This window comes from Callithrix jacchus, chromosome 5 (assembly GCF_049354715.1).
Source record: "Callithrix jacchus isolate 240 chromosome 5, calJac240_pri, whole genome shotgun sequence".
Lineage (NCBI taxonomy): Eukaryota > Metazoa > Chordata > Mammalia > Primates > Cebidae > Callithrix > Callithrix jacchus.
In genome coordinates, this window is record NC_133506.1 from 4,518,850 (window position 1) to 4,530,870 (window position 12,021).

Below are 12,021 nucleotides of genomic sequence, written 5' to 3' on the forward strand. Positions count from 1 at the left end.
CCAGTCTGGTCTTGAACTCCTGACCTCGTGATCTTCCTGCCTCAACCTCCCAAAGTGCTGAGATTACAGGCATGAGCCACCAGGCCCAGCCGTTTTTGTTTGTTTGTTTTGTTTTGTTTTTTGTTTTTTAGATTCTTTCTCTGGTTCAGCACGTTTTTTGTTTTTTTACTCTCTGAGTCATTGCTGGGGATTCATAGATTATTACTTATTCATGATGTAGACAATTTTAGTCATTATTCTCTTATACTCAAATTGTCTCAAATTTGCCCAGTGGAAACCCCTTGAAACTGGCTCCTGTGTCCTTGTGACACACTCCTCATTAGTCTGAGTACTTCCCTCTGGTATAACATGATTTTGTAAATTCACTTTGTAAGATAACCCTTTTTATTGGTCTCATATTTCTTTCTAGGGTATTTTTAGCACTAACATATATAAAATATTTTTTCTCCCCTTTCCCCCCAAAATGTAGTACAAGGTACTCAATGCTTACTCTGTTTTTTTCTCTCAAAAATATATCTTGGAGATCTTTTTGTATCAGTACACAACAGCATTCTCCTTCTTGCTGTTTCTCTTATTTTTACTTTTATTTTTTGTACATTATTTTTATGGATGCTCTATAATTTAAATCAGTTCCTATTGATGGATATCTGGGTAGTTTCTTTTTTGTTGTTTTTTTTTGAGATGGAGTCTCGCTCTGTAGCCCAGGCTGGAGTGCAGTGGCATGGTCTTGGCTCACTACAACCTCTGCCTCCTGGGTCCTGGTTCAAGCAATTCTCCCACCTCAGCCTCCCAAGTAGCTGGGATTACAAGCACAAGCCACCATGCACAGCTAATTTTTGTATTTTTTTTAGTAAAGATGGGGTTTCACCATGTTGGCCAGTCTGGTCTTGACTCCTGACCTTGTGATCCACCCACCTCAGCCTCCCAAAGTGCTGGGATTACAGGCGTGAGCCACTTCGCCTGGCCCATCTGGGTAGTTTTTAAACTTTTGCTATTATAAACAACGCTGTAGTGAATAACACTATACATATGTCATTTTATATGGTGATAAGTTTATCTGTAAGTTCACTATTTGGGAGTGGAATTGCTAGGTTAATGGTTTATGCAATTGTAATTTTTTTAAGAGATGAAGTTTCACTGTGCTGCCCAGACTGGAGTGCAGTGGCTATTTATAGATGCTCATTGCTCACCACAGCCTTGAACTCCTGGCCTCATGCAGTCCTACTGTCTTAGCCTATCAAGTATCTGGGATTACAGGTGTGTGCCAGCATACCCAGCTTGTAATTATGATTTTGAAAGACATTCCCTAATTGCTGGTGTTGTACCAATTTGCACTAACACCAGCAATGAGTAAGAGTGCCTGTTTCACCATAGCCTTGCCATAATAATGCATTATCAAATTTTTGGCGTTTTGCTAATCTGATGAGTATAAAATTGTTTTTTGCTTCTTTTGTATGAGGGTGAACATTTTTTCATATGTTGAGTGTTCATTTGTATTTATTTTTCTGTGAATTTTCTGATCATATTCTGTGTCCATTTTTATATATTTGTCCAAATTGTTGATTTTTAAAATTTTATATGTCTGTATAAACACACATATACATACACATACCTATGTATATATGTTTTTTTCTATATCATTCTATATAGGGAGATTTGTTCTTTTATCAGTGATATGATTGCAAGTATTTTTTTCTTTGTTTTTTTTTGACTTACGATGCTTTTTGCTTTGCAGAATTGATTTTTTTGTATTTGAACTTACCAATCTTTTATCTTATGGCTTTATTATTTTTATTAGGGACAGGGTCTAGCTCTCTTGCTCAGTCTGGATTGCAGTGGCATGATCATAGATAGCTCTCTGTAACCTCAAACATTTGAGCTCAAGTGATCCTCCTGCTTTAGTCTCCTGAGTAGCTGGGACATGGTTCCACCATGCCAATGCCATACATAAGTTTTATATCTACTGTAAAGAATATTTCAAGACAAACTGAAAATTTCATGAAAAATATAATGTATAGCTGTTATGGATAAAATAGGAAAAAACTAATACCTAAAACTTTGTGAAGTTTAAAAACTAAATTTGTATTCATATTAGAAAAGCAGGTCTTAGATTTTGTATGTGTACAAAATATTTTGTTTTGGGCTCTAAGCATATGCAAGTAGTGTGACATGATGTTAATTCATCTTAATTTGACAGAATTAGGAATGAAGGCATAGAGAGTGCTCTAAGGCTTAGAGTCACAGTTTTATGATTCTTAAGTGAAGCTGGTGTAAGTCTGTGAGTGCTTGCTGTTGAGTGGCCTAAAATCCCAAAAAAGGCTGGGCACAGTGGCTCATGCATGTAATCCCAGCACTTTGGGAGACTGAGGTGGGTGGATCACTGGAGCCCAGGAGTTTGAGACCAGTCTGGGCAACATGGTGAAACCCCGTCTCTACCCAAAAATACAAAAAAATTATCCAGATGTGGTAGCATGCGCCTGTGGTCCCAGTTACTTGGGAGCCTGAGCCTGAGGTGGGAGGATTGCTTGAGCCCAGGAGGTTGAGGCTACAGTGAGCTATGATCCCTTATCCCACTCCAGCGAGGGTTAACAGACTGAAACCCTGTCTCAAAAAAAAAAAAAGGAAATCTCAAAAAAGATAATGTTTGTGTAAATTTAATGAAAACCCTATTTTAACATTCTCTAAAGATGCCAATGTTGACTTGATAATTTTTGATATTTACATTGACTTCTGTTGAAAAGATAGTTTTATCTATAATTTCTATATAATACTGTGGCTTTATTTCTCTCTCTTTTTGTTGTTGTTTGTTTTTAGAATTTTGATTTGGCTGCTGGGCTGCTACCTTGACATCCAAGCCCTAAAAATGCCAGCTTGTTTGGACTTAGAAGATGATCTGGATAAATGATAAACATTAAGAAAGAGATTTTGGTGAGTGAAACCTTATGTGAGAGAGTTAATGCTTATTCTTTTGTTCTTTCTGATACTGTCTTTCTTTTTGGAGAAACTATCTAGAATGCATTTATTATTATTAGAGACATTGAAAAAAATACAGATGCCCTTCTGTTTTTAAATGGGACTTTTGCTACAAACTATGTAGTTTCTCATCTTCTTTATAAATGATAATCTTAGGTTTCACTGTAGAAAACAATGAAAGACCAGTAAACAATACTTATTTTTAGAATTTATGTTAATTAAAACTATAATCGTTGGATAACATTGAAAGGATAGACAAAAAATATATAATAGGAGATTGCACTTCAAATAAAGACCTTTGATTAAAAATAGAAATAAATATATGTTCAAAGTTGCAAACTCAACATAACTCATAGTTTGATGCTGTATTTAGATTTGAGGTGAGCTAAAGCCCAGCAAAAATTAGATTGTTTTTATCTTGAAATTTCTCTTTGCTTTCCTCTTAGCTTTTGTATAGCACTCTAGTAACAGATCCTGGCAGTCCCCCACTGGGAGCTGTATCATAATGGGTTTAAATTGGCACAAGGGACTCTTCAGAAATGCTTCATAAGCCCACATGAGAAGTTGTTACTATTAGAGCACTTTTTGCATCATTTCCCTGCCCTCTCCCCTTTTGAGAATTTCCTTCATATATAGTATTATGACAGGGGCTTGGATATGTGTCTTGGCCCTAACATCCTTAGATTTTTATCTCAGTTTATTGAAGTGACTACTCTAGCAAGCAGTCATTGTTTATATTAAATGTAATTTAAGAGTTTATTGCTGGTTTTCCTTAAAGACACTGATATTTGCAAGTTACTGAGAAGTAGTTTTGGAATCTAGAAAAAATTTTTTTTCTTTTATTCTGAGACTTAGGAGCTTTGGGTTGGGAGCAAAAGGCCGTCACTTCTGCTAGGGTGAGCACGGCATTGAGGTACGACCAGTCAGTCCTTCACTCCCAGATCCTAGGAGGAAAGGACGAGTGCTATTGGTAATGAAGAAGGAAGTAAGCACTGTAGAGCTGTTGCCACCTTTCTTCCTATCAAAGCAGCTACTCTTCTGTGTAAATCTTTATCTGACTGACAAAGACTGCTTCTCTCTACTTAGAGATACTCATGCTGGGTGCACAATTGACGTCTTAAAGCGGTAATAAGATACAAGAAAAATTACTTAGGGAAAATATTTTTCTAAAAGCGTGTTGTGAGAAGAAATTAAATGTGCTACTTTCTGTTTGGAGTGGGCTGAGTTCTGAGTTGTTAAAAAATGCATCAAGTTGAAATGCAAATTAACATAAATTAGCCATTTTAAATTGAAAATTCAGTGGCATTTAGTAGATTCACATTGTTGTACAACCACCTCTTCTATCTAGTTCCAAAACATTTCTGTCACTCCAAAATGAAACTCTATAACCATTAAGATGTCCCATTCCCCATCCCCAATACCTCCCTCCCACAACCACTAATCCTCCTGTCTATCTCTATGAATTTACTTATTCTAGATATTTCATATAAATTAGGCTGGGTGCAGTGGCTCACGCCTGTTATCCCAGCACTTTGGGATGCTGAGGTGGGCAGATCACTTGAAGTCAGGAGTTCAAGACTCGCCTGGCCAACATGGTGAAACCTCATCTCTACTAAAAATAAACAGAATTAGCCAGGCATGGTGTTACGTGCCTGCAATCCCAGCTACTTGGGAGGCTGAGGCAGGAGAATCACTTGAACCTGGGAGGCAGAGGTTGCAGTGAGCCAAGATTACTCGACTGCACTCCAGCCTGGGTGACAGAGCCAGACTCCTTCTCAAAAAATATAATAATAAATAAATGGAATTATGCAATATATATAACCCTTTATGTCTGGCTTCTGTTACTCAGCATATGGTTTTTGAGGTTGATCTGCATTGTAGCATGTATCAGCACTTCATTCCTTATTATGCCTAAATAATATTCTATCTATATGTATCTACCACACTTTGTTTATCCATTCACGTGTTGATGGACATTTGAGTTTTTGGCTATTGTGAATAATGTTGCTGTGAACATATATGTAATTTAGAGTTATTTTTCTTCTTTCTTTTTTAGTAGAAACGGGTGTGCCACGTTGGCCAGGCTGGTCTCAAACTCCTGACCTCAAGCGATCCACCCACCTTGGCCTCTCAAAGTGCTGGGATTACAGGTGTGAGCCACCACGCCGAGGCTTCCTTAACTTTTGTTTCTACGTTAGTTTTTTTCAGCGAATATTCTTCCATTTAAGGCAGGAATAATTGCTATAAAGAATATTATTTTATTATTATGCTGTGTGTGACTATAATACTTTGACATTTACTGAGTATTTATAATCATTTTTACCTTTTTTTGAAATAGAGTCTCAATCTGTTGCTCAGGCAATAGTACAGTGGCAAGATTTCAGCTCACTACAACCTCTGCCTCACCCCCAACCCCCAGGCTCAAGGGATCCTCTCGCCTCAGCCTCCTGAGTTGGTGGGGCTACAGGCACCCACCACCAGGCCCAGCTAATCTTTATGCTTTCTATAGCGATGGGATTTCACCATGTTCCCCAGGCTGGTCTCAAAAGCCTGGGCTCAAGCTGTCTGCCCACCTCGGCTTCCCAAAGTACTGGGATTACAGGTGTGAGCCACCACACCTAGCCATCGTAAGCCTTTATGCAGAGTTGGTGTACAATCTTGTGGAACTGCTGATAAACCTGTGATACAATATCAAGATACCTGTAAATGCAGTGTCAAGCAGTTGATGCCTCAATAATCAGAAAAACTGTTGGATTTCATCCCTGTAGGGCTTTACAGTAACCTTTTTATCCTTATTTTTTTCTTTTCTTTCTTTTTTTTTTTTGAGCCCAGGCTAGGGTACAATGGCATGATCTTGGCTCACTGCAGCCTCCGCCTCCTGGGTTCAAGCGATTCTTCTGCCTCAGCCTCCCGAGTAGCTAGAACTAGAGGCACGCGGTACCACGCCCAGCTAATTTTTGTATTTTTAGTAGGGACAGGGTTTCAGCATGTTGGTCAGACTGGTCTCAAACTCCTGATCTCATGATTCACCCACCTCAGCCTCCCAAAGTGCTGGGATTACAGACATGAGCCACAGCACCCAGCTTTAGCCTTATATATTTCTTTTCTTTTCTTTTCTTTTTTTAAAGATGGGGTTTCACCATGATGGCCAGGCTGGTCTTGAACTCCTGACCTCAGGTGATCCACCCACCTCGGCCTCCCAAAGCTAGAATTACAGGCGTGAGCCACCACGCCCAGCCATTATCCTTACATTTTTCTAACGGTAAATTATTTATTAGATGAGTAAGGAAGATACCATTGTTGTCATTGGTTGACTTCGGTAGATTGAAACCTGAAGAAATTGCATTTGATCACTGCTTTTCACTTAACTTTTCTCATTACTACTACTACTAATATAGTTGCCTCAAAGTTTGTTGAATAAAACTTTCTGGATGCCGCTTCATACAGCACTTAGATGAATTGTTGATTTCCTAATGTTAGGCCCCCACTTAACCTATGGCATATACTTTTTTGTAAGTTGTAACTTGAAATTTTCAGGTGCTTTGAACTTGACACATAATCTAGAAATTCATTGGCACACCAAGGCAAAACATCAACCTGCTAAAGAGATCTTTTTATTCATATGAGGTAGGAGGTGGTAATTGACTCCAGAGTCAGGGCTTGAACACCAGACCAAATTGAGGACTAGCTTCAAACAGGGATGTGGCAGGAGCAGCTCTCCATAGGACATGTCCAACAGTGTGCCATGTCAGTTTGCCGTTGCCCAGGACTTACCACCCCTCTCTATGGCAATGACCTGACTACCCAAAAGCTATCTACTTTTGCTAGCAATTCCTGCATAAGCCATCTGTTAATCCACATGTTTAAAAGTAGGTATAGGCTGGGTGCAGTGGCTTATGCCTGTAATCCTAGCACTTTGGGAGGCCAAGGTGGGTGGATCACCTGAAGTCAGAAGTTTGAGACCAGCCGGAGAAACATGGTGAAATCTCGTCTCTACTAAAATGTGTCACTGCACTCCAGCCTGGATGAGACAGAGTGAGACTTCATCTCAAAAAAATAAATAAATAAAAGTAGATATAAATATAACTGCAGGCCAGGCACAGTAGGAGGCCAAGGCGGGCAGATTGCCTGAGCTTAGGAATTTGAGACCAGCCTGGGCAACACGGCGAAACTGTCTCTACTAAAATCCAAAAAAATTAGTTGGGTATGGCAGCATGTGCCTGTAGTCTCAGCTACTTGGGAGGCTGAGGCAGGAAAATTGCTTGAACCTGGGGGGCGAAGGTTGCAATGAAAAAAAAATGAGGTATAATATAACTGCAAAACTGCCCTGAGCTGCTAGTCTCAGCACACTGCCTATGCGGTAGTCTTGCTCTGCAGGAGCAGTCACACTGTAACACTGCAGCTTTAATAAAGCTGTTTTCTTCTGCCCTACCCTGGCTCACCCTTAAGTTCTTTTCTGGGTGAAGCCAAGAATGCTTGAAGGCTAAGCCCCACTATCGAGACTTGCCTGTCCTGTATCAAATATAGGTTAATTTGTAAATAGCAAAGTTTGTTTTGAGGTTTTTCCTCAATAACTTGTTTCCTAGGCCTGTTAGGCCATCTCTAAAATTGATCTAGCTCTTTTTTTTTTTTTTTTTTTTTTTTTTTTTTTTTAAGAGCAGGATCTTGCTCTCGTACCCAAGCTGGAGTGTAGTGGCGCAATCACTATAGCCTTGACCTCCTAGGCTCAAGTAATTCTGCTACCCTAGCCTCCCAAGTAGCTGGGACTACAGGTGTGCATTACCACACCTAGTTAATTTTTAAATTTTTTGTAGAGACAGGTCTTATTATGTTGGCAGAAGTGGTCTCAAAATCCTGGGCTCAAGCCATCCTTCAGCCTCAGCCTCCCAAAGTGCTGGAATTACAGGCCTGAGCCACCATGCCTGGCCTAATTTGTGTTTAAAAAGATTCCTCTGGCTGCTGTCTGGAGCCAGACTGGAGGACAATAAGAGTGGAGGCAGGAGGGACCTGAAAGCCCTCTTTTTAATGAGGTTGTTTGTTTGTTATTTTATAAATTTGTTTAAGTTTCTTGTAAGCTCTGGATATTAGACCTTTGTAAGATGGGTATATTGCAAAAAATTTTGTCCCATTCTATAGGTTGTTCACTCTGATGATAGTTTCTTTTGCTGTGCAGAAGCTCTTTATTTTAATTACATCCCATTTGTCAATTTTTGGTTTTGTTACTATTGCTTTTGGAGTTTGGTCATGAAATCTTTGCCCATGCCCATGGTATTGCCTGGATTGTCCTCTAGGGTGTTCCCTCACCACCCCTGCAAGACGGAGTTTCACTCTTTGCCCAGGCTGGAGTGCAGTGGCACAGTCTTGGCTCACTGCAACTTCCGCCTCCCGGGTTCAAGTGATTCTCCTGCCTCAGCCTCCCAAGTAGCTGGGATTACAGGCATGAGCCACCATGCCTGGCTAATTTTGTATTTTTAGTACATTCTCCATGTTGGTCAGGCTGGTCTTGAACTCCCAACTTCAGGTGATCTGCCCACCTCGAAGTGCTGGGATTACAGGCGTGAGCCACTGTGCCCAGCCATCCTCTAGGGTTTTTATAGTTTTAGATTTTATGTTTAAGTCTTTAATCTATCTTGAGTTAATTTTTGTAAGAAGGGGGTCCAGTTTCAATTTTCTGCATATTGCTAGCCCGTTCTCCCACCATCATTTATTAAATAGGGAATTCTGTTTAGTCATAACTGTCTCTCAGATCATAGCACAATCAAATTAGAACTCAAGATTAAGAAGTTCATTCATAACCATAAAACTACATGGAAATTGAACAACCTGCTCCTGAATGACTTTTGGGTAAATAATGAAATTAAGGCAGATATCGAGAAGTTATTTAAAACTGATGAGAACAAGGAGATAGCATACCAGAATCTCTGGGACAGTGTTAAGCAGTGTTAAGTGGGAAATTTACAGCAGTAAATAAATGCCTACATCTAAAAGCTAAAGAGATCTCAAGTTAACAATCTAACATCTCAACTAAAAGAACTGGAGAATGAAGAGCAAATTAACTCCAAAGCTAGCAGAAGGCAAGATCAGAGCTGAACTGAAGGAGATAGAGACATGAAAACCCCTTCAAAAAACCAATGAATCCAGGAGCTAGTTTTTTGAAAAAATTAATGGGTAGCTAGATCGCTCACTAGCTATAATAGCAAGACTAATAAGAAAGAAGAATTAAATAAACACAATCAGATATAAGGGGGCTATCACCACTGACCCACAGAAATAAAACCATCCAAGAATACTATAAACACCTCTATGCACATAAATTAGAAAATCTAGAGGAACAGGGTAATGGATGCAGCAAATCACCATGGCATATGTATACGTATGTAACAAACGGGCATGTTCTGCACATGTACCTCAGAACTTAAAGTATAATAAAAATAATAAAAAATAAAGACTGTTTCCACTCAAGAAAATCTAGAAGAAATGGATAAATTTCTGAATACATACACTCTGAACTGAACCAGGAAGAAATTGAATCTCTGAATATACCAATTAACAAGTTCTGAAATTGAGGCAGTAGTAGATAGCCTACCAACCAAATAAGTTTCTTAAAATTATTTTTTTTGGAGGAAAGGCCAGTAATTTTTCATAGACTGACTCAATTTCTTGTGTGTGTGTGTGTGTTTTAAAGCACTGTGTAGCGCCCATAGTATTGTTAAACTGATAATGCCTGTATCTGCCAGTAGAAGGTTTTCCACATCTAAATACACAGCCTTCATGTCATGACCAAACGGCCTGTCTACGGAGACTGTTAAAGTCCAGGCTTTTTAGTTAGTCTCCTTCTTTCTGGTTAAAGATTCTTTTGGAAGATACTTCGATTTAAAATTGTTTTCGTGCAGTTATTCCAACTTTGGAATAGCTGCTAAATAGCTATAGTTTTTTAGGCAGTAATTATTTTTCCTGCTGAGCAGAACTTTTAAGCTCTAAAAATCTTCATTAGGGCCGGGCGGGCGTAGTGGCTCACGCCTGTAATCCAAGCACTTTGGAAGCCAGGGCGGGCAGATCACTTGAAGTCGAGAGTTCAAGACCAGCCTGACCAACATGGTGAAACCCCATCTTAAAAAAAAAAAATCTTTATTAGTTGTGTTTAATTACCTCTAAAGTTTATTAAAAATCTGTTAAATGCAGATGGCAATTAAATAAGGCCGTGGTATTAATTTGAAATTTTCTGACTGCTGTTGTTTCTTTTGTTTTTTAATTTTTAATGTTTTTAAAAATTGAGACATGGTCTCACTGTTACCCAGTCTGGTCTGGAACTCCTGGGCTCAAGCAGTCCTCCTCCTCTGCCTCTTGAAGTGCTAGGAATACAGGTATGAGCTACTGACCCTGCTGTTGTTTCTTAACCACCCAAATCAGATTCATAGTACTAGAAAAGGATATAATTGCCAGAATGCAAGGTGCTCTGCTCAAATTTGGAAGTATTTTTTTCCATATTTTCTTAGAAGAGTTTTTCCTCCAAAGATTGCTTAGGCTGGTTTTTGGAAAACCTTTGCTGTTGAAGTTCAGTCACTAGTACTTTGTTTATTTTATTTTATTTTTATTTTTGGATACAAAAATCTTGCTGTCATCCGTACTGGGGTGCAGTAACACTATTGTAGCTCACTGCCACCTCAAACTCCTGGGTTTGTGGGATCCTCCCACCATAGCTTCCTGTGTAGCTGGGGGCTATAGGCATGCACCATCACACCCGGTTCATTTTTTTATTTTTTGTAGAGACAAGGTCTCACTATGTTGCCCAGGCTATATTGTTAAACTCCTGGCCTCAAGCCATCCTCCAGCCTCACTATTTAAAAAAGAAAACTTGGTCTGACATGATGGCTCACGCCTGTAATCACAGTACTTTGGGAGGCCAAGGTGAGAGGATTGCCTGAGCCTAAGAGTTTGAGACCAGCCTGGGCAATATGGCAAGATGCCATCTCTATAAAAAATTAGCTGGGAATGGTGGTACATGCCAGTAATCCCAGGTACTTGAAAAGCTGAGGTGAGAGGATCACTTGAGCCCAGGAGGTTGAGGCTGCAGTGAGCCATGTTTGTGCCACTGCATTCCAGCAACAGAGTAAGACCCTGTCTCAAAAAAATAAAAAAAAAGACAGTTTTTCTGTTACTTTTTTTCATTTATGCAAGGAATATAACCATATTACCACATAGTTTTATATTTCCTAGTTATTTGCAGAATATTTGGAAAATAGGAAAATAAAATTTATCAATGATCCTACCAACCTAATAGAGTTCCTTTTTAGGGGATTAATTTTCTTATCCATCTTTTTTAAAAGAAAGTTGTAATTATAGTTACAGGTATAAAGTAATAATTTATAATACTTTAATAATATAAATAAGTGCTATACAGACATAAAAGGCCAGACACGGTGGCTCACACCTGTAATCCTAGCACTTTGGGAGGCCAAGGTGGGTGGGTTGTCTGAGCTCAGGAGTTTGAGACCAGCCTGGGCAACATGGCAAAACCCCGTCTCTACTAAAACTACAAAAAATTACAGGCACATACCACCACACCCAGCTAATTTTTGTATTTTAGTAGAGGTGGGGTTTCACCATGTTGGCCAGGCTGGTCTCAAACTCCTGACCTCAAGTGATCCGTTCGCCTCAGCCTCCCAAAGTGCTGGGATTACAGGTGTGAGGCACTGTACCTGGCCCTTTCATATAAGAATTTTTGAGTGTTCATTTCTGAATCATAATTTTCGGCCATTCCACTATTAATAACCCTTTAAAAGTTGTTTAAAATGGCTCATGAAAGACTTCAGAATTTTAGGTAATCATCTAGTTGCTATTAGTTGGGTCTGGTTGTGCTTTGTAGTTTGGAGAAAGAGGAGGGCTTTAGAAACTTTGGCTCTTTTTAAGCTTTTGTCAGGACAGAAATAGGGAGAGTCTTGGGGAGCCCCTTGCTCTGTGGGGTCAACCAAAGGCCTATAATTCTCAAAAAGTATGTGCTTGTTTTATTTTCTTGTTATTTTTTGTTCTCTTCTCCCGACATTGCAG

General features: G+C 39.3%; 1 protein-coding gene and 1 long non-coding RNA gene across 40 annotated transcripts in view; one reads left to right on the forward strand and one right to left on the reverse strand.

The window, feature by feature from the left end:
- The window catches only part of NCOA6 (nuclear receptor coactivator 6), a 114,924-nt gene that overhangs the window by 37,434 nt on the left and 65,469 nt on the right, over positions 1–12,021 (forward strand). For 34 of the 39 annotated variants that reach the window (XR_013535022.1, XR_004742714.3, XR_013535023.1 and 31 more), the window contains one exon: positions 2,815–2,928. The gene's annotated coding sequence lies outside the window, so the exon portion shown is untranslated. Of the gene's footprint in view, positions 1–2,814; positions 2,929–5,029; positions 5,124–10,249; positions 10,338–12,021 lie in introns of all 39 variants that reach the window. The other 5 variants (XM_054255103.2, XM_054255101.2, XM_054255102.2 and 2 more) reach the window with 2 other exon arrangements.
- The window catches only part of LOC128931996 (uncharacterized), a 66,820-nt gene that overhangs the window by 14,061 nt on the left and 40,738 nt on the right, over positions 1–12,021 (reverse strand). The gene's annotated exons all lie outside the window — the stretch shown is intronic.